This window comes from Capra hircus, chromosome 17 (assembly GCF_001704415.2).
Source record: "Capra hircus breed San Clemente chromosome 17, ASM170441v1, whole genome shotgun sequence".
In the NCBI taxonomy this organism is placed as follows: Eukaryota; Metazoa; Chordata; class Mammalia; order Artiodactyla; family Bovidae; genus Capra; species Capra hircus.
Window position 1 is genome coordinate 20,559,071 of NC_030824.1, and position 23,235 is coordinate 20,582,305.

The window sequence follows — 23,235 nt, forward strand, 5'->3', positions numbered from 1 at the left end:
ATATGCCTCACGGTAACTAAACTCTCGTGCAATGACTACTGAACCCTCATGCCACGACTAGAGAGAAGCCTGTGTACCATAATGAAGAGCTGGCATGCCACAACTAAGACTCCACACAGCCAAAAGTAAATATTATTAAAAAAAGAACCCACAGGGAAGGTACTATCATCCCCATTTTACAGATGAAGAAATTGAGGCACAGGTTGATGGAGTAATTCACTCAAGAGCACCAGCACGGCAGAGCTGGGGTTCAGATCCAGGTGGTCTGGCTCTAGAGCCTGAGATGTGAATCACTTTGCTCTGTGGGGCTCTTTTGATGGGTCTGGAGCACTGGGGTAAGGAGGAGGGGCCAGCCATGCCACGAGGGCAGACTCCTTCCAGGCCAGGAGGGATGGCATTGAGGACTGTAGGGATCCACCTGGGATGGCTTCCTCTTGATCCCAGGGCAGCCTCTCTCACAGGATCATGCAGAATCAGCAGCTCAGAGACCAAGCCAAGAAGAAACCGTGGTCCCTGGCCTCTCCCCTTGCCACTACCATGCTGGTTCAGCACCCCACCACTGACACCTGTGGGTTTCCTGTGGGTTTCCTCTTGCCATCAGAACCACTCAGCTTGTGTGCCAGGCTGATCAGATGTGCCAGGAAGTAATGAGTTCCAGAAGTCCAGTTCCTTGCTATAGGATAATGCTGAGTTTTTCCTGTACTTTCTCTTACAGCTGCCTGGCAGGATGGAGTCAATTGGTCAGAGTGTTTGTGCTGTAACGAGAATGTTCTAGCTTGTTAACTCTCTTTATTGACCTCTTCCCATCTCTGTTTCACTTCTAACTCTCCGCCTGATGTTTCCTGGGGTCACCCCTATCTGCATTCTAATTCTTATGTCAGATCTGCTTCAGGGGTTCCCCAGAGTTGCTGGGATCAGGCCCATCATCCTCTGGAGCCACTGGCCTGAAGCCCACCTCCCCTTGCCCTTGGTTTCTGAGCCTTATAGCACAGGCCCTGAAGCTTCATTGAGGTTGGACTGGCTGTAACTTGCACGGCCTCTCATTCCCTGGCCAGCTGCCTTCATTAGCACCTCGGAGGCTCCCGGGACCCGAACACCTGCGTGTGAACAACTGCAGATGGCGTGCGAGGAGGGATTTGGCCATCTGGATCTTGATTAATGGAGAACTGTGGAGGTTGGCACCTTTGGACTGGGAAGGCAGCAACAACTCTCTTGGCTGCTGACCCTAAAAGATTTGGGGAAAAGTCAAACAGTTTGGGTCTTGATGCTCTCTGGATCTCAGCATTTCTGAAAACGCTGCTGTGTCCACCATGATTCCCTGGAAACCACAGAGAGCAGGCAACTCAGATGCTTTTGTAACAGGGCAAGTGGTCAGAGCTGAACTTTTTCAAGCTTGGAAGGCTCTCTTCTGTGGTTGTAAACCACATGTGTGCTTTGGAGGGGCTGGTGGTGTGCAGGGGGATTCCTAGAATATTCTCTATGGTAGACAACCCCGCAGGCCCACTGAACAGCCCCGTCGCTTCTCCTTTGCTGCTAGAATAATACTCGTTCTGGAGACGATGGGTCTTTGTGAATCCTGATTGGTCTTAGCTGTGTGTCAATCAGCTCCTTCTTTGCAGTGATTGGTCTAAAGCTGGCCATGTGACTAGGTTGTAGCCAATGAGATAGGCGAGCAGGTGTGCAGAAGGCTCTTTGAAAAATGCTCTCACTTGGAGATAGGAGTATGCGGGGGCGTGGGGGGGGGCGCCGGTGGAAAGTCCTACTTTACTGCCCACCTCCTTTCTGCTCGGGATGCAGTCCCATGAGGACGTGATGGCTAGCGTAGCCACGATGCGGTGGCGGTGGCGAGGGGAGAGCTGGCCAGCATGTTGAGGAAGGCAGAGCAAAAAACTGGAAGCATGCCTGGGTCCCTAATGACGCCACCGAGCCTCTGAAGCAGTCCTGCAGCCGCCTACCTCTGAATTTCTCTGCTTAAGTAAATAACACGTCCTTATGGCTTAAGCCACTTTTAGTTGGTTTTTCTGTTATTTCAGCCAAATGCATCGTGATGGGTTAAGGTCACCGTTTTCAAGAAGTCTTTTGGGGGATTCTTTAATATTTCATCACTTGATCCAGGATTTGTTTATGAACTCTCAGCTCTTTACTGAATCAGGACTTACATATTTGTCCCTGCAATGCAAGTGCACTGAATTCCAGCCAAAAAGGGTCACTGATGTCACTTGGTTCATTCCTTCTCGGGTCAAGTCCCCACATCCTAGAAGACTGTGTTGACATCTCTAGTAGGAATCTTGGGGTTGCTATAAAGAGAAACTCAACTCAAACTGTCTAAATAAATAATGTTTATCTGTCTTTCCATCGGTTGAAAGAATTTATTGGCTCTGCAATGAAAATAATCAAGACACAGAGTGTCAACTGTTTCAGCTTCAGGTATAGCTGTATCCAGGGGCTCAAATAGTGTTATTGGGAACTTTTTTTCCTGCTTCTGGCTTTTTTTTTTTTTTTTTTCTTTGTTGACTGTGTTCCTGGGCAGATTTTCCTCATGAGGTGTCAGGATAGCTGCTGATACTTTCAGATTTGTATGCTCCCATCCTCCCAGTTCTGCAATCCCAGTGGAAAGAGAAACAGTCTTCCACAACAGTTTTATCATTTCTCCTAGAATTTCATCACAGGGGGCCAGCTAGGGCCCATTCTGGAACCAATCATTCTGCTTAGGAGGATGAAAGAGTGAAAATGAAAGCTGCTCAGTCCAGCTCTTTGTGACCTCATGGATATACAGTCCATGGAATTCTCCAGGCCAGAATACTGGAGTGGGTAGCTGTTCCCTTCTCCAGAGGATCTTCCCAACCCTGGGATCGAACCCAGGTCTCCTGCATTGCAGGCAGATTCTTTACCAGCTGAGCCACCAGGGAAGCCAAAGAATACTGGAGTAGGTAGCTATCCCTTCTCCAGAGGATCTTCCTGACCCGGGAATTGAACCTGGGTCTCCTGCATTGCTTTACCAACTGAGCTATCAGGAAGATAGAGAATGCCATTTGGCCTGGGTCACATGCTGGATGGTATCAGTCTCCCCGAACCTCATGGGCTTGAAGTAGGGGAGGAAGGCTCCCGAAAGAAAGCTGAGAGGGATGAACAGAGGAAGGGGACTGGAGCCCAGGCAGGCAAAAACAACAGATGTCTCCTGTGCAGTCTAAGGTATTTTGGGAGGAGAGGAGACACTGCAGATTTCCTGTAGTTTCTTTTTTTAATTGCTAGTTGTAGAACCTTTTGTTTTTTTTTTTAAAAAATCTAACACGTGAGGCCAACATGTAAAGGAGAAGGATGTGGTGCTTTTCAACCTGCAGCTTCAGGGAGAGGGTGCGGCAAGTTCCTATCTGTTTGAATCGGTACCTCAGTGCTTCTTAAAATGTGGTCCCTGGGCTGGCAACTTTAGCACCTGGAAACCCATTAGACATGCAGATTCATGGGCTTCTGCTCTGGACCCAGGCAACCAGCAGCTCTGTAGGTAGGGCCCACAAACCTGTGGGTTTCTGCCCCCCAACTTTAAACAATTATTTTGACTGCTCTGGGTCTTCATTGTGGTATGCTGTCTCCAACTGCTGCACGTGGCATGTGTGATCTTAGTTCTGTGACTAGAGATGGACCCTGACTCGCCTGCGTTGGAATGTGGATTCTTTTTTAAAAATCTTTTATACTGATATATTTTACTTCATTTATTTTTAATTGGAGGATAATTGCTTTACAGTGTTCTATTGGTTTCTGCTGTATAACAAATGTGAATCAGCTATAAGTATACATGTGTCTTCTCCCTCTGGAGCCTCCCTCTCACCACCCAAGGTGAATTCTTAACCACTGGACCACCAGGGAAGTCCAGGAATCTGTGTTTTAACAAACCCTCCTGGTGAATCAGAGTATGCTAAATCTTGAGAACTACTTCATATAGAATACAGAGGTGGAGCCTCTTTTGGTTTGGTTGCCGGTTTGTGGCCTGTCCACACTGCTGTTACCCTCTCTCTTCCTTTTGTGAGTTATGTTAGTTTCCTAGGTTAGGCCACGCTCCCTCCAAAGGCTCTGGTCCTTCCTGGTCTCTTTCAGCTTCTGGTGGTTGCCGGCATTCTTTAGCTTATAGATATATCATGCTAATCTCTATCTCTGTTGTCACCTGACCTTCTCCCTGTGTGTGTCTCTGTCTTCTATTTTCTTAAAAGTTTTTGCTTGGAACGCATGTAAGAATTAAAGATTTTAAAATTTAAAAAAATAAAAAATAAAAAATAAAAAAAAAAAATAAAATAAATAAATTTATACTAAAAAAAAGAAAAAAAAATAAAGGAAATAATGAAGAAAAAAAAAGTTTTTGCTTGTATTTGTTTGGCTGCATTGGATTTTAATTGTTTGTTGTGGCATGTGAGCTCTTAGTTGTAGCACGTGGAATCTAGCTTCGTGATCAGGGATCGAAGCTGGGTCCCCTGCATTGGGATCATGGAGTCTTAGCCACTGGGCCACCAAGAGGTGTCCCTCTTCGTCTTATAAAGACACCACTTATTGGATTCAGGACCCACTCTAATCCAGTTATGACTGCATCTTACCTAATTACATCTGCCAAAACTGTATATCCAAATAAGGCCAGATTCTGAGGTTCCAGGTGGACAAGAATTTTAGGTGGGGCACAGTTCAACTGCATGAATTACTCAGTGAGCTCAGAAATGTGAAGTTTTATACCACATCCATCCCTGAGAATGGAGTAAACAGAGCCTTACTTTAAGCAGGAAAACTTGGGCATATTTTTCTCAATAAAAACAGTATCAATAACCTTGCACATTTATATTGCCCTTGTTCCTATGGTTTTTGAAATGTATTTTTTAGTGGTGGAACTCTTTTACCCCTGCAAAAAATATTGTGCAGGAATGTAGGCTGTAAGACACAGTGGTTCTGACTCTAGACAAGTTAGGAGCTCGGCACACTCTTTGCCCAAAAGTATTTTCTAAATTCTAGGATTCCAGAGAACAGAATTTGAAAGCAATTGCATATACATTTTTTTTTTTCTCAAAAAAAAAAAAGTAAAAAGACAAAAGCTTTGTAACTCTCATACCAATCCCCGTTAATACTTAAAAACACGCACCTACAGGTTAAAACAGTTCAAATAGCACATAGTATGTAAAGTTATAAAATGAAACTTCTTTTGTGTTCCTCTCCCCCAAATTTAGTCTTTAAAGATGCCATTTATGTGTCATTCCGGAAAAACCTTACATGCACATGCAGTCTCTGTGTGTGTTCTGTATGCTTTTTTATCTTTGTGAAGGAAAGCATAGTGTACACAGGTTTTTTTGGCTGCACCGCGTGGCTTACAGGATCTTAGTTCCCTGACCGGGGATCAAACCTGTGTCCCGTGCAGTGGAAGCTTGGAGTCTCAACCGCTGGACCACTATTGTATTTTGATGAAAAAAATTCACTTATATTCTAGAGCTTTTCCCCCAAATGCACGTGATAGATCTGGCTTAACCTTTGTAATAGCTGTGTAATACTTCCACTGTCCGCATATATTATAATTTATTTAAAACCCTCCCTGCTGGTGGGTATTTGCGTTGTTTCCAGTTTTTTTCCACATTATACACAATGCTGGTGTGAACGTCTTGCCTCTTCTCATGCATCCTCACTCTCTCACAGTTCCTTTGCTAAAATCCTGCCTTAATTCTTTTTAGAGCTTCTCCCCAAGAGTGTTTCCAACTTGAAGAAGATGGAAATTTGAAAGTGAGGTGGTCGCCTTACATTGCAGGCACTTGATTACTTAAATTTCCTCTCCCAAGAATTTCTTCTTAAAAAAGAAAAATCAGCCTCCCATTTTTCTAAGTTTAACCTACTTCTCTTTTCTAGACAAATGCCTGCAATAGACAACCTCTGATCATGGAATTTTCCTGATGAATTCCCAGCCAATAAACAAACATCTCCTGATTAGTTGAATTGTAAATTGGCTTTAAGAGAAAGTTTTAGGCACGAATATAGAATTGACACCTGCTTGCCAAGACAGACAGGGATGTTCTGTAAATATTGGGACAGGGTTAAATGTACAAAGTCACATTATGCATTTTTTTCCCTCTCATAAATATATAAATAGCTGCCATGTTGTTCCTAAGGACCCAAGCTTGACTTCTTTGGGCAATTAATTAATTGAGGTGTTCAGGCAAGTTGTTTTGTTCTTTTCTGTTTTTAGATTTGGCAAAAGTATTATTATGCTCTCCTCTGGTGAATGAACGGATCTTTTTGATGAGAGTTACTTTAGCATAAGAAGTCCCCAGCTTGGAGAAGTTGGGAAAATCTTTTTTTCTTCAGAAGGTCTCAGTTTCTTCATCTGTCAGATGGGTTGGTTATATCAGCGAGCTGGCAGAAGTTTTCCAGTTCAGCTGTTTCATAGCTCTTTGAGGGTCATACTGGCTTGTACGTGATGTTATTGTTGGCTGTGATATTATTGTCTTTGGATGTTTTTGACTTATGTGGATCAGTGTGTTAACCTTGGGAAAGGAGACTTATCCAGACAAGGAATAGGGTTATTAACTAAACCAAATGTCTGGTAAAAGTAGTTACTAGGCCTTTACTCTGGAGAAGGCAATGGCACCCCACTCCAGTACTCTTGCCTGGAAAATCCCATGGATGGAGGAGCCTGGAAGGCTGCAGTCCATGGGGTCGCTGAGGGTCGGACACGACTGAGCAACTTCACTTTTACTTTTCACTTGCATGCGTTGGAGAAGGAAATGGCAACCCACTCCAGCGTTCTTGCCTGGAGAATCCCAGGGACGGGGGAGCCTGGTGGGCCGCCCTCTATGGGGTCACGCAGAGTCGGACACGACTGAAGCGACTTAGCACCAGTAGGCCTTTAGTCATTTAGGACTAGCTTTGGCTGTCTAGAGCAGAGAAAATCAAAATAATAAGGACTTACACATGGGAGAAATTAATTTTCATTTCTTCCCACTGGTGTAGTGACTCCATGTATCAAAAAACCATGGATTCCTTCCACCCTTGGCTTTGTCATTCTCGGCCTGTGACTTTTAGTCTCATGGCCACCTCGTGGTTCAAGGTGGCCCCAGCTATCACCTCCACCTTCTGGCCAGTGGCTGGAGGAAGCGGGTGTCCCTGCTAGCTGTTTCAGCTCTCTTTGAGCAGTCATCTCAGAAGTCCCCCACTGAACTGATGAAGTTTTTTTGCTTAGGACTCTATTCATGGAAACATAAGCTTGTGTCTCCAAGTCAGGGGACCCACCTCACATAGCTGCCTCCCTAGGAATCTGGTACAGTTTTGGACAATAGCAGCCATTTAGTAAGTACTTGTGGCTCGATAATTGGATTTTCTGCTAATTTAATAGTGCATTGGAATTTCTTTTACTGACATTATTATAGAATGATGTATAAGGGTCTCTCTCTCCTACAAGAGACCAATGGATCTTTGTAACTGGCGATGCGGACACTTTCCCTGGAAGTCCCTTAGCGGTTTCTGGTACATGGTAGTCCTTTGTACATGTTTACTGGGCATGGTCATCAGGCTATGTTTTAAAACTTTTTGTGTTGGAGTATAGTTGATTAACTATGTTGTGTTAGTTTCAGGTGTATGGCAAAGTGATTCAGTTATATTTATGTATATGCATTCTTTACAAATTCTTTTCTCTTTTAGGTTATTACAGAATATTGAACAGAATTCCCTGTACTATATAGTAGGTCCTTGTTGGTTATCTATTTTAAATATAGCAGTGTGCACAACCAATCCCTGACTTCCAGTCTATCCTTCACTCCCGCTTCTCCCGGTAACCATAAGTTCATTCTTCAGATTTTTGAGGGTTTTTTTTTTTTTTTTTTGTGGTGAGTCTGTTGGGTAAATAAGTTCATTTGTATTATTTTTTAAAGAGATTTTACATATAAGTGATATTGTATATTTCTCTTTTTCTGTCTGACTTCACTCAGTTTGACAGTCCCTAGGTCCATCCATGTTGCTGCAAATGGCATTATTTCATTCTTTGTAATGGATGAATATTATTCCATGTATATTTCTATTGTAGCACATATTCTTTATCCATTCCTCTGTCGGTGGACATTTAGGTTGCTTCCATGTCTTGGCTATTGTAAACAGTGTTGCAATGCACACTGGGGCTTTTTCTTAAACTAGCGCTGATCCTGTAGACTCCAGGATAAGAACATTTGTTGTTCTGTGACATCTATGATCAGGTGAGAACATTTCTTTCCTTTTGGCTTCAAGTTGGAATTATTTTCATGTTTCTCATACTGAGTGTATAGATTGATGTGATGTTGGTCTTGCCTTATCTGCTGATGCCGGATGTTGGGGCGGACCTCTTATCTGCTGTGGTTCTCAAGCTTTGCTGTGTAGCATCAGCTCTTAAAAAATGTTAGTTGCTCAGTCGTGTCCAACTCTTTGTGACCCTGTGGACGGTAGCCCACCAGGCTTCTCTGTCTATGGAATTCTTCAGGCCAGAACACTGGAGTGGGTAGCTATTTCCTTCTCTAGGGGATCTTTCTGACCCAGGGATCAGTCCCTGGTCTGGGAAGATTCCACTTGCCATGGTGCAACTCAACCCACGCTCTACAGCTACTGATCCTGTGCTGCAGAGCCCACACGTCTACCGAAGCCCGTGCGCCTGGAGCCTGTACTTCACAACCAGAGAAGCTACTGCAGTGAGAAGCCTGTGTACCACAAGGAAGAGTAACCCCCATTCACTGCAACTGGAGCTGCAGACCCAGTGCAACCAAACATAAATGAATAGTGCAAAAAGTAAACACCATCTTATGCCATCCGTCTGCTCCCGCCCTGTCCGCCTGGCCTTCCTGCTCTTTGGAAGGGCCAGCTGAGCTCTCTGCCTTTGGGACTCTCAGACAGACTTTTCCCCTGTCTGTAATCTTTTCATGGGTGCCTGAGTTTGGTCCCGAGACAAAGATTAGGATGCAGGTAGATCACTGGAGGGGTGATCACAGGCAGTGGGGGTGGAGACAGGGAAGAGAGCACAGGTAATCAGAGGCGTGCTGATGGGCAGATCACAGGGCGTCTGGGGCTCACTGCCCCTGGGTGACTGACTATAACACACCTCCAAGCAGCCCCACCCAGCCGCAGAGGAATGGAGTTTTATCACCACCTCTCCACCCTTCCTGGCTGGCACTGCCCATATCAGGCCTAGGTAGCCAGAGAGGTAGGTGTTCGAGGATCAGTTCAGTTCAGTTCAGTCACTCAGTCGTGTCCGACTCTTTGCGACCCCATGAATTGCAGCACGCCAGGCCATCACCAACTCCCGGAGTTCACTCAAACTCATGTCCGTCGAGTCAGTGATGCCATCCAGCCATCTCATTCTCGGTCGTCCCCTTCTCCTCCTGCCCCCAATCCCTCCCAGCATCACAGTCTTTTCCAATGAGTCAAGTCTTCGCATGAGGTGGCCAAAGTACTGGAGTTTCAGCTTTAGCATCATTCCTTCCAAAGAACACCCAGGACTGATCTCTTTTAGAATATATATGTATTCTATATATATATGTTCGAGGTATAAGTCACCAATGTCTGGGAACTGCCTGTCAATGCCTCAGGTGACCTCCAGGGGGCGCCCTGGGAATGCGCCTTTGGTTTGATAATCCCCACTTCAAACAGGCTTTCTTGGGACCTCAGGTTAAGTTCTTTCTCCTGGTATTCTGCAGTGTCTTTGTAGAATGTGATCTCAATTTATTAGTGTAAGTAGGCGTGCTTACTTAAGTCAAGTTTGCCTCCTGGATGAGGGCAGCTCTCTCCATTGCTGGTTGCTGTATTCTTTCTGCTTAGCAACAACCTTGCCACACTGCGTGGAAGCTTGGCGTGTGTGGTCCATTGAATCAGTCAGTGGTTCTAATGCCCGTTGATTTCCCCCCGAATTGATCAGAGGGGCCATGGCTCCAGAAGCAGGTTTCCATGTGCCAACGACCTAATCTTTTGCACTTTTCACCTAAGAATGAACAAAAACCTGAGATGCAGGAAACAGAGCAACTGCTCATATTTGTTTTTCAAAACCAGACTTGATTGTATTTGGATTTTATGCTCCTTCTTTTTCTTTTCTCTTTCCTGAAAGGATTGGCTTCTTAGAGTAAAAACACTGGGGAATTTCTTGGAGGTTATTACATATTTTCTCTCACGTGGCTGCCTCTGTTTGTCAAAACAATCTCAAATTCAAGCTTTGCTATCTCTACTTTATGCAGTTTGGTTTCTTCTCCTTGTTACTTCTCCTTCAAGCTTTGTGCTGTTCTGCTAAAGTTAATTCCCAGGAGCATGAAGTGTTGATTTTGTATTTGTTCATTTCTTCCAGTGCATTCAAAGAGCGATTTTGTAAGTCCAATGGCTCTGTTTTCTGGGTTTGATTTTTGAGAAATATTTTGTTTGGAAAGTTCTAAAACCCAGAGAAATGTGTGGAAGAAAAAGGTGAGAAAAGATGATTGAGATGGCTAAGATAAATGGAGGGTTGAGGTCACAGGAGAATTTTATAGTTTGGCAGATCACTGTTGATCTGTTTCCTCTGAAAACACTGGCTATTTATTTGCATTTAAAAGTGTTGGGAATAATTGGAAGGAAGAGAATCTTGGAATTGATAAGAAAAGGGGGAGATGAAGCAAATAAATGGTAGACCTGAAGGAGATGAGTTCATTTCTTTGTTAAGAAAATATCAGTTGAAACCCTTCCAGTCCCAGTCTCTGATTTAGTGCTGGGAATAGAACATGAAAGATACAGACCTTCATTCTCAAGAGAGTTTCATTCCCTAAAGAGAGACCAAGTTTCTGTCCAATGTGGTATTATGGTAGCATGTGTCCAGAGAGAGGGTGAGAGGGCAGAACTGAGATGCCAGGCTTGGGAGGGTCAAGGAAGGCTTCCTGGAGGAGTGATGAACGGGCAGTTCAGTCTTGTCCATTCAGGAGAGAGATAGAGGAGGGGGAGATGAGTTGAAGTCTCAGGCTTAGGAGTTGGAAGGGAGGAGGAGTGTAAGATGTATAAGTGTGGATGACTCAGTCAGGCCAGGGGGTTCTGATTTGCTCTGGTGGTGGTGTTCCAGGTGGTGCTAGTGGCAAAGAACCCACCTGCCAATGCAGGAGACATAAGAGATGTGGGTGCAATTCCTGGGTTGGGAAGATCCCCTGGAGGGATCTTCCAGTAGCCTTCCAGTATCCTTGCCTGGAGAAGCCCAGGGACAGAGGAGCCTGGTGGGCTACCTTCCATGGGCTCACAGAGAGTCGGACATGACTGAAGTGACTTAGCATTCATGCATTGATCTGTGTCCCTAAGGATAGACCTAAGGCTCTCTTGCCTTGGGGGTTGAACCAGAGTCTCAGTCAGGATTCTTTTGGTTATAGAAAACAGAAACTCAAGTCAAACTGCTTAAGGAAAAAAAAAATTAAAAAAAAAGTTTGAGTTCTGGCTTCAGGCATGGTTGGATCCAGGAACTGAGGATGTTCCACTGGAGCTTGGTCTCTTTCTTTTAGTCTCTGGGGTCTACTTTTTTCTGTGTTGTTCTTACAGTGGCAGGGCAGCTGTGAGTAGCTGCAGCCCACATCCTTGCCTTTCTGTAGGCCCATTAGAACATCATACCTTTTCCTCAATGATGCTAATGTCCTGGAATTGAGTGTGAGTTGGCCCAGGTGCACACACTTGAGATTCGGAGGTGGAGGTGAGGGAGAGCTACTGTCCTTCTGTTTCCTAGTGGAGGTGCCTGGCTTTTCTGCGGGCAGTGTCGGCAAAAACACTGAGTGCTCCTGAAGGGCTGCAGAAGCAGGTGTGGGGACCGGTTTTGATGGGGTGGATTGTAGCAGGCATGGTGCCACAGCGGCAGCCTGTAAATTGTGACTTCTGGACAGTAGTGGCTTCCTCGTGGTACTGGCTTCCGGATAGTGGCAGAGCTGGCGTGATTCTGGAGGTGGCAGCTATGATGGTGACTTCCCAGTTCAGCTGGTGGCTTCTACATCATCCAGGGGACAGTAATTCTTCATGCCCTGGATCCTCCAGGTGGCTCAGAGGGTCCTTTCTGAAATATTAATCTATAGAGCCTGCTTCTTCAACCTTTCCAGTGATCTCTAAGCCCTTTGCTTCCCTCTAAGGAGTCTCTCTCTGCTTCAGCTAACAGGAGTGGTTTTGTCGTCTGCAACAAAACACTGACCAACACGTTTAGTGGCTGCAGCCGTCACACTAGAGCTGAGGGAATGCACTCCAAGTTGGTTTGGGAATAAGTCTGTGTCACTTCCTCAGCGTCAGTGTAGAACCAGCTTCCCAGAATTGCTATTCTGATTAGTGGCACGTTTCTCCGCTGTCAGCTCCCTTTGACAGGACGTTATTCGAGCTGACATCTTCCCAGGACTCACCTGCATATCTCCTGGGCCCTGCTGGCACCCTCATTCCCAGACCTTAAGAAACCTTCACTTAAATGAAACGTCTGGCCCTGGATGGTCGAGGGTCAGAGAGTAGGCATGAGTCCTTGATACCTTCACTTGAGGTCCAGGAGGCCATTTTTTGGAGGCGGTTGCCTCACAGCTTTCGGGATTTTAGTTCCTCAATTAGGGATTGAACCTGGAAGCCCAGCCCCAGCAGTGCAAGCGCTGAGTCCTGATGAGGGGACCACCAGGGAATTCCCCAGGAGACCATTCTAAAAAGTACATGCACTCTATTATCACACTTTCCTGGGAAATTGAAAGCCCATCTTTTCTGTTCAGAGGCCACTTCCTGGGCCACTCAGCCCTCTTTCACACCAGGTTAAGTTTCCACCTTGCATCGCCTTGACCCCTCTGTTCTTTGCTTTTATGCGCTCAGCTCATCATACTTTGTGATTAGGGATTGTGTGGTGGGCTTACTTGGGGGATATCTACTCCTCCCACTGGGCTGGAAGCTCTGAATGGCCAGGACCTTGACACTGACTTAATCCAGAGTATGGGCCTGAGACACCTTTGCTGAATGAGTGATCCCGTGAGCATGTGGAAGGGTGTAACCATCTCCAGAGCTCCCAAAGTAGCCAAGTGGTAGTGGGCTGGGATGGAGCAGTTTCCTTTAAAGCTGGGATTCTTGACCTATTTTGTACCTTGGGCCCCTTTGGTAGATAGGCAAAGCTGTCTCAGGAAAATGTTTTTAAATGCAAGGAGATCAAACCAGTCAGTCCTAAAGGAAATCAGCCCTGAATATTCATTGGAAGGACTGATGCTAAAGCTGAAGCTCCTATACTTTGGCCACCTGATGTGAAGAACTGACTCATTGGGAAAGACCCTGATGCTGGGAAAGATTGAAGGCAGGAGGAGAAGGGGACAACAGAGGATGAGGTGGTTGGATGGCATCACCGATTCAATGGACATGAGTTTGAGCAAGCTCTGGAAGTTGGTGATGGATAAAGAAGCCTGGCGTGTTGCAGTCCATGGGGTCTCAAAGAGTCAGACTTGACCTAGCGACTGAACAACGGTAACAAAAATTGAATCACGAAGGAAACCAATTTTATTGGAATCTAGATATCGAAATATGAGAAAAAAGCAATTTAGTACACTCACAATCTTGTGGAATCATTACTGCTGTCTAGTTCAAGAATTTTTCATCACCTTAAAGGAAACCCATACCCCTTGAGCTCTTCTTCTTCATCCCTCCCCTGTCCCCTTAGCAACCACTCATTTACTTTCCCTTCCTGTGGACTTGCTTGTTTTGGACGTTTCATATAAATGGGATCGTACGTCTGGCTTCTTTCACTTAGCATCATGTTTTCCAGATTCATCTATGCTGTAGTATGCGTCAGTACGTCATTCCTTTTTTCCCCCTTGTGACAACAACCATATACCATTGGCACTAATGGGAAACCAGTGTCCCTTGAAATAATTCGAAGGCAACAACTAAAGTACTTTTGTTGGCTACTTTTTTTTATTGGTTTTCATTTTTCCTTCCATTTTCATAGTTTCTTTTCAGAATCCTCCTATAAAAGAGCCATGTTGAAAACCAAGACCCTGGAAAGAGGGTGTGAACCTTTCCTTGTTTTTGGGAGCTGAGCTGAGCCACGATGCAGTTATGGGGGAGGGTGCAGGGCTTGGTACTCTTGCCTCCACCCTGCCTGTCAGGGAAAGAACCCTAGCCCTCCCCTTATCCCCCTGCATGTTGATCCAATCTTGGTCACAGGAACCCGTGATAGACACTACCATCCTTCGAGTTCTGACTCTTGAAGGCATGGCCAGGGCACAGTTGGTGGAGAGAGCTCATTGCCCTCCATCTGGGGCCCCTAGTAGCTTGTGGCCAGTGGGCCAGTTGCCAGGATGAGGGCCTTAGTGGGAACTGGTGCAGGTCGTCACAGTCAGCCTTAGAGGGACAGCAGCCACTCCTTGAACCAAGAACCACCGTCGGATTGGAGCTGTTAGGTACTCAATGAATGCAAGCACCCTGGCTCCTTGCTTACCCAGAGTGTGTTGGGGACACGGCACTGGGCACAGGCCTCAGGGTTGTGGGTTCTGCCAGTGTGCAGAGAGCCCAGGAGGTGGGCGTGGGGACAGGTGAGTGAGTGCCACAGACTCTCTCAGCCTCTGGCTTGCTCTGCATCGTGGCTTTGCAGGAGCCTCATACCCATCCCACTGCCCTGCTCCCCAGTGGCTCCCCAGCTGCTCCTCAAGATGCATGAACTCAGGATCTGCCTACCTTGAGGTGCTCGAGTCGGCTGGCCCAGATGGCCTGATGCATGGGGGAGTCATGAAGACGACTGTCAAGGTGAGATATAAACCAGGATGCTTGTGTGCTGCTGGCACGTGGCAGGGCAGGCAGAGGCAGGCCACTGACCGCAACAAGTAAGTGCGTTCTGACTGCGGGCACTCTGGCCCTGGCAGTGACCGGTGGCACCTCTACTGTGACCTAATTGGCTTTCTGCTTGGTGACAAGTGATAGCTCAGTATCGAGTGGAAATTGCTCTGCGCTGAATGGAATGTCAATCCTCTGAGATCATAAAACCCCCGTCGCTGTCAGTGTGAGCCTGGGGAGCGCCCCCTCCTCTCTCCCACCTTCCCCACCAACCGCTGAATGAGAGCTTGTTTGGGGTTAGGGAGCAAGCCGATCAGTGTAAATAATGCATAGGATTATGAATATGAATGGAGCCCTCGTTAAGTCCGTGAGGAAGTCAGCTTCCTGGGCTGCATCTCTTGCCCTCTTTATTAACATGCCATCCCAACTCTGATGCCGTGTTTCGAAACAGCATGCCAATGTTATGATTGTGATTACTATTATTATTTGTGTGGCAGCATTTGGAAGCCCTTATTAAGTGATTCCCATTTGCTTTGGCATGAATGCACAGTATGCAAGACTTCAGGACAATTTCAGTGTCTTTAGCACACACAGTGCCATTTAAGGAGGAAGCTCTGGACACCAGGGTTGGCCTCTGTGTACAAACACTGATTTTTCCATTTCGGGCTCTTTTGTGTAATGTTAAAGTGCTTTGATTCTGTTAAAGCAGAGCGGAGCCGGCTCTCAGGCGCGTTTCCTCCCGCCCTTTGTTCCCCTGGATGGAAGTGATGGATTTTGCGGTCTGGAGGAATCCGTCATTTTGGCTCCATCTGCTTGTTAGGCATCTCCAGTTCTCTGATGTGATGCTGTTTGGGGTTTTAGAATTTCATCATGTCTTGCATTGGGAGAGACTAGGTGAATGGAGGGGGCAGGGGACAGTATTTTGTACTTGTTTTAAGTTATTACCATTCCCACCACGGGATGGATATTTTTAGGAGGAATTAAGTCAAGACTTTGATGCTGGGAGGGACTGGGGGCAGGAGAAGAAGGGGACGACCGAGGATGAGATGGCTGGATGGCATCACTGACTCGATGGACGCGAGTCTGAGTGAACTCCAGGAGTTGGTGATGGACAGGGAGGCCTGGTGTGCTGCGATTCATGGGGTCGCAAAGAGTCGGACACGACTGAGCGACTGAACTGAACTGAACTGAAGTCAAGTGAAGGGTATCTGAGAGGTTCATTGCCCCTATGCAAGGACATGCCTCCAAATGCTGCTTAATTGCTGCCAGTGACAAGATGCTCACTACCTAGAAAGGTAACACATTCCATCAAAGCTCAGATCTGATTGTCAGGCTTGTTCTTCTTCTTTCTGTGTGCCCGTAATCATCCACCCCTTTGAGCATCTACAGAGTAGCTTTGAAAAAGTCTAAGCATGCTTACCTATTTGACATTCTCTTCCTGCTGGTTTTAGGAAACAGCTCGCCTGAAATGGTCTGATACAAAAGGCTCTATCTAGTCCAGAACCTCTCAGGAGATAGATTCTGGGGGTATCCTTGGGGTTTCCCCAAGATTCTGCTTGTTCACAGAAGATGAGATCTGAGCAAATCTATGCCTTAGCCAGTCCCCTCCTGTCTGCATTCTGTTGAAAGACGTTCCTTGAAGATTTTGCAATGTGACTGACTCCCAGCCCTCATACTCTGCCCTGCTCCTTGATTATCAATTTTGGTTCTGCGGCCGCGAATGTACCTTTACCACGTGACCAATCAGAGATCACATTCTGGCCAATCAGAGTGGAGCCTCCTCCCGGCCAATCAGAGCAGAGCCTACCCCCAGCCACTGTCATTGGCTCTGGGATGGACCTGACCTGCTGGAGGAAATCTCAGTTTTTCTGGGACAATGCAGGAATGTGGTACTATGGTTTCCCCCTCTGCCTCACAGCACCCTTTTCCGCTCCCTCACAGAGGGCATGAAGTAGGACCTCCCTCTTGCTTTTACATTTCCTTCAGCCAATAGATTCCCTTTTCCTCTTAAGCCAGCTTGAGTTGGGTTTTCTGTGATTTTGCAGCTCAGAAATGTCCTGAGGCACTTAAGTGCTTCAGGGCACATCCTTCAGCGTTACTTTAGATTTGCACATTGATTCTGTGCAGCATAAGACTTTAAAGAAAATCCCTACCAATATAATTTTTATTCCCAGAAGCAAATCTTGGAGATGGTGGTCAGGAAGGAGAGTCAGAAATATCACCCACAGGCTTGTTGATACTCATTGCTAGTAGTTTAAGCAATGGTTCTGCAGTTCTGGGGCCCTTGTCATCTTCCTTCAGGGGAAAAATTAGGAGCTGGTGGGAGACACATCTAAGAAGACAGAATCTCAGAAACACCTGAAGAATCAGCTTTATGAGGGTAAACCAGATTAATTCCATCTAGCCATATTTAAATATCTTAAAGCTTAAAATGGCTTTGTCTCAGAGGAAAAAAAAAAAGAATGAAATCTCCGACTGGAGACTTCAGTTATTGTAATATTTTAGGTAGGTTAGCAAGGGCCATCAATTATTAGTTGCCACTGGTCCTTTACTACACTAACTTTATTACCTTTATCTGGATTTATATAGGGTTTGATAGAGTTTATATGGCTAGATGCATAACAAAAAGCATTTCAGTATGCTTATGGTTTTGTGTCTGAGTGTGCCCCATGGAAGGGCTAATAAATTATAAATCAATGTAGCTATTCTACTTAAAGGTATACACACAGTTGATTCAGGCTGTTTTATTTATGTTTTGGGTTATAGTTCAAGCTGGTGTTTTTTTTGTGGGAAGGTGCCTCACGGGGGAAAGGGCAGCGGAAGTGGGGGAGTGTCTGCCCAGAAGTTGTTAATCATCAGCTTGTTCCATGATTCTCCTTCTCCCTCTGCCCACTCCTGCTCCCTTTTCTTCCTTCCACAGGTGCTATCCCAGGGATGCACGCCACTAACTGCCCTTTACTCTTCCCTCCATCTTAGTCTTCCTCCTGGAGAACCTAACCTGTGACATCTCCCTCCTTCTAACCAGCTACCTGGCCCCCAGAATTCCTCCTTTGCCCCTCACCCTGAGGTCACATAGCTCACAAAGGACTTAGTGACACATAAGTCTTACCTTTGCCCTAATCAGTGGTTACTAGTCTGGGGGCCAGGCAGGTATTTAATCAGGAGGTGTCTTAGTCAGTTTGGGCTGTTGTAACAGAATACCATTGACTGGGCAGCTTAAACAAGATTTATTCCTCGCAGATCAAGAGGCTGGATGTCTGAGATCAGGGTGCTAATGTGGTTCTGGGTGTCCACTTTCTGGCTTACAGACAGCCCCTTCCTGTTGTATTCTCATATAATGGGGAGCAGAGTAATTTCTTCTTAGAAGGGTACTAATCCTATTCATGGGGCTCTACCCTTGTGATCTGATAACACCCCAAGGCCCCATCTCTTAATATTATCAGACTAGGGGCTAGGACTTCAGCATATGAATTTCTGGGGGGACACAAACATTCAGTTATAACAGGAAGTATTGCAAGTTGGGCTCCCAGAGGTTAGAGTGCAGGGTGTCTAATGGGGAGTGTCCCCATTGGGCTGAGACGGTTGAACTTTCACAGCCTTGGCCTTCATCTGTCACTAGCTGTAGGTTACCCTGGGAATGGGTGCGACCTTGGGCTCTGCGACCTCAGGGCATGTGCAGCCCCTACTCACAGCAGCTGGGGCCACAAGGCCCTGGTGGCAGTGGGATCTGGGCAACGTGTCCCTGTGCCTGTCACAGGACGTGAGGCAGGATTGAGAGCCATAGACGAAGTCCCTGAGAAACTAGTCCTGATACTTCAGGAGCCTGCAGAAAACTGGCTCATTTACCTGCAATAAATCCCTGTTGCATAAGGGAAATGTCAAGTTGTTTTGCTTTTGGCAGAAATAGTTACCTTGATGTTCTGTGTTGTGCTTGTCAGACCTTCTCTGGCTCCTTGGATGCCCTGGTCCTGGGCCTGCTGACCTCACACTCTTCTGGTGTCCCCTTCAGTTCTCCCTTCCCCCCAGTCTGGGGAACTCACTCAGTCTCTAGGCAGGAAGCTTCACTCTTGCTCATTACATATTCTATCAAATCTTTTGTCTAAACACAGGAGTACTGAGTGCGCCCCATGAGGCACAGGGTTTTGAAACTCAAAAGCTGAACATCCATTTTTCTTTTCTCAGCTCTCTTTGGGTCCCTCCTTCCCTGAGGCAGTGAACACAGAAGGCCCAAAAGACTGGATGGGAAAGGGGGGGTGGAGAGCAAGTAAGATGCACTGGGTCCAGCAAACAGTGATTTATATTTCAAAACTACCATCCCAGCTTGTCCTAAGAATGTGGGTGTTGAGCCTGGTGGAGTGAAACTGGTGGGGCCACAGAAAGAAATGAGAATGATGCTTAGAAGGAAAAAGTTGATTATAGTCACAGAGCATAGAGAGAGGGGGTCCCAGATGCCATGCAGGGCCATGGGGGCAGCACCAGGGGAGTCAAGAGGCAGAGAGGAGCAGGGAGAAAGCTGAGAGCCTTTACTGAGCAAGCTTTCTACAGGAAAGGCCAGGCAGGGCAGAGTAAACAGCTTGGTATTGAGTAGTTGAAAGAGTTCCCGTGGAACTGCAGGGGTGGTCTCTAGTGGCCTGGCACCTGGCTCTGGGTTAATTTAGGAAATATTGGCTTGTGTAAGAGTTACAAAAAGAGGTCATTGGGGCTGTGGAATTGGGATTGGTTGATGTTGGGTGAAAAGTGTGTTCATGGCAAGCTGTTACTATCACTAAGAATCAGCTGGCTCTGGATGAGCAGACACTCTCTGGGTCTTTGAGGCTCCCAAATGCCAGAACATCAAAATTATAGAAAATAAGAAAATATAGTTAATATAATTGGCTGTGTAATGCATGGGTGCCAAATAGACAAATACAGACTCTAAGAAAACACAGTTAAACACAGCCACACTTGTGATCCTGAAGGGCTCCTCTCAAGGTCTGCTGGGGAAACAACCACAGCTGTCCTTGCCCTTTACTTCCTGGAAATCTGGGTTTCCATCTATTCACTTAAGAAACCCAGAACGACATGCCAGTAGCTCCCAAGGTGACGTTTCAGCATTTCCTGCTTTAATGCTTCCATCTCGTTATTTGATTTTGTAGTAACATTTAATGAGGTTTCTTTGTCTACAAAGACAAGATCATTTCCAACAATTGCTAATTTAGCACTAAGTGCAATGCTCTGGAGCGATTGGGGTCTTCTTTAATTTCTTTTTGTCCAAATTGCCAGTTTTAACAGATTTCAGTAGGGCACAGATATCTTCCTGGGGCTGGCCTGGGAGTTTGAGAATTGAGTGGCATGGAGGAGTGTCTTGCTGCTTAAGATAGTGTGTTTGACTCAGAAATTGAGACTGGTTTTTAGAATATAAAAAAGTATCTTAAATTTGGGCTGAATCCAGCTAGCTTTTTTAAAAAATATATTTATTTATTTATTTGTTTGACTGTGTCAAGTCTTAGCTGTTTCAGGCAGGGTTGTTAGCTGTGGCTTGTGAACTCTTAGTTGTAGGACCTAGTTCCCTGCCGAGGGATCCATCTCAGGCCCCCTGCATTGGGAGCACAGAGTCCCAGCCACTAGACCACCAGGGAAGTCCCTGAATCCAACTAGCTTTTAAATTCAATATTAAATAATATGAAAAAGCATTTTAGCAAAGAAGAACTGGTTGGAAATGTATTTTGTGACGAGATTTTTCATTGAGGATGGGCTTTCATATATTGTTGTTTCTGGGTCTCTAGCTGAAAGCAGCTTTATGAGCCTTTAAACCAAGGATTGCAAACTCAGAGATCTGCAGTGTTCAGTCAGGCATATAAGGGAGTGAATCAGGATGAGTGGAAGAAAGTTGCTGCCCTCCACCTACGTTTTGATTCTTCTTTGGATAGAGACTTGGGTGCAGAGGAATATTTCTCTACTCTAACAATACTGTAAGTTTGATGAAGCAACTGAAAACCCAGACTCTTGGTTGGTGGGACGTTAGGGAAGGGGGAGGACTGTGGGCAAGCTGGAGACCATGTGCTGCAGATGGAGGAGCTGGTGGCAGCTCAGCTCTAGCTAATTGGCTCCACTTAGGAGTAAAGGCCCAATGTTGGTCTTTCCCAAAAGACCACACACTTGGAGTTTTATGTGAAACCTTCCAATTTTGTAATAATAACAATCAATTATGGGGACTTCCCTGATGGCCCAGTGGTTAGGACTCTGTGCTCTTAATACAGAGCGCCCAGGTTCAATCCCTGGTTGGGGGACTAGATCCCGCAAGCTGAGACTAAGAGTTCACATGCTGCAACTACAAGGTCACGAGTGCCACACTAAGACCTGACATAGCCAAATCAATAAATATTAAAAAAATCACCACAAATCCCTAATCAATTATGATAGAAAATAGCGGATGAGCAAAAGCCAAACCAGAAGATAGCAGATTGGAATACATCTCTGTGCCACGTCTGATCTATGACCTCAGGCTTCCTGGAATTTACTGGAAGGGTTTCTCCAGCAAATCCTTGGACTAAATTCCATCTCCTACTTAATTTAGGAGAGTTCTATGTTCTGCCTCCTTATGGACAGGCATATTCCTCTAGTATGCTGGTGCGCTCACTACCTAACAATGTAGAATTCCCACTGTTAAGTGGCCAGAGTTGTAAGAAACTTTTTTGGTGCTGAAGAACAGAAACCAAAGCAAGACAAAGCTGAGTCTTGTCAAGCCTCATGGCAGAATGCTGCAAGCAGGGCCTCAAGAAGCTGGAGTCAGGAAATGGGAAGCCACCAGAACCCGCTGTCGCTTTGCCCTCCTCTCTGCACCCTTGCTTTCCTTCTCTTCCCTCTCCAGGCCTGCTTTTCTCCTGTTTGCTCATCCCCATGGTGCAGTGAGGTTGCCCCACAGCTTCTTCCTTTAGGCACTTCTGTTCCAGCCTCCCACTGGGTCCCACATTCCCTGTCTCTGGGTCTCAAGTTCACATGCCCAAGAAGGAGAATCTGATTGACTCCTCTAGAGTCAGGTGTCCAGATCTGGGTCAATCAACTGTGGCCGCAGGGGGCAAGGTCACACAGGAGATAGATGGCACCTCAACACAGAAGGCCAACTGCTAGGGTGGATCATTCTTGTGATGCCTGGAATGGCCAGAATGGGGCTCATTTAACTGCTTTGCAGAAAGGCTGGAAGCCCAGAGGGCATCTGTTCAATTCTTTTGAGCTAAACTTTGTTTCAGGGTGATCATCTTAGGCCCTCCTCCCACAGAAGCACATGAACCCCTGTCCACCACTGGGGCCCCCTCTCCCTGAAATGTTGGCCTCCTCTCCCTGAAATGTTTGCCTCCTGGCTTGATATTTGTAGTCCTTCCACCTGGTTTGAGAACAATGAGTCCCAAGGTCCTCTTCTTTCCTGGGTGCTCCCTCAGGAAAAGCTTTCATTGGTCAGCTTTTTCTTAAAATGTGCCATCCTTATCCCATCTCAGCCTTCTGGGATAGTTACAAAAATAGTGACATTCATAAGAACTCAGAAAGCTCAGCAGATGATGAAACCAGCTTAGAAAAATCTGCTTGCTTTGGGTGTGGAGTCCTGTGGAGGTAGGTGGGAGCAGCCTGCCTCCCCTGTGAGATGCTGAGATGGGGTTGTGAGCTGTCCGATTCTGAAATATCCATCTGTCATTGCTAAGGAGCTTGGCAGAGGAAATGACCCCCTGGGGGAAGCCGCCTCTGACCATCTCCTCCCTAGGTAGAATGAAACACTCTAGCCTTGTGTTTCTTTAGCACTGAGTCCATCTTCTCAGGATGTCTGTGTCCCTGTAGTAGCCAGGCCATTCGTGGTGAAAATAATAAGAGTTCATGTTTATGGAGCTTTCACTGTGGGTCTGGCACCCAGTTAGGCCCCTCACAAGCTGTAGTTGATCGCTTGTCCAACATGTGCTAAAATAATAATAATAGTAGTAGCAATAATAATAGTAATAATGGCCATTCATTGAGTGAGGCTTTAAGCCCATATCACGTATCACTTCATTTTCAATCTTCATAGTAATCTGTCCTGAGGTTCTACTATTACTACCTCCATTCTGGAACCATAGAAAGATAATATAACACATTCAAGGTCATCCAGCCAAGAAGTGGTGGGACCGGGATTTGAACCTGGGTCTGACTTTGGCATTTGCACTTGGCATTGTTCTCTATTACTCCTTTGTATTCATCCTTGTTTCTGTGGGTCTTAGCCCACACGAAGAGCTTGAAAGAAATAAGTGACAGAAGGAAGGAGCAAGAAACCAGAAGTAACTTTGGGGAGAAGGGGAATGTTAAAACCTTGCAGCGTATCCCAAGGGACAGCTTGTTTTTGAAAATTCTGAGGTGAACTTGAACCAGGTTCTGTCCACTCTGCTCAATCAGGTTAGACCCAGAAGTAGCAGAAGACATTTGTAAGTAGTTAGTTTTGCCTGCCAGTTAAGTCTGCCAGGGGCATCTCCATACCTGTCACCCCCAAAGGACCTTGGGAGA

The 23,235-nt window shown here is 46.1% G+C and overlaps 1 protein-coding gene across 1 annotated transcript in view; it reads left to right on the plus strand.

Annotated features, from left to right (window-relative positions):
• TMEM132B (transmembrane protein 132B) overlaps window positions 1–23,235 on the plus strand; it is a 396,200-nt gene that overhangs the window by 43,007 nt on the left and 329,958 nt on the right. The gene's annotated exons all lie outside the window — the stretch shown is intronic.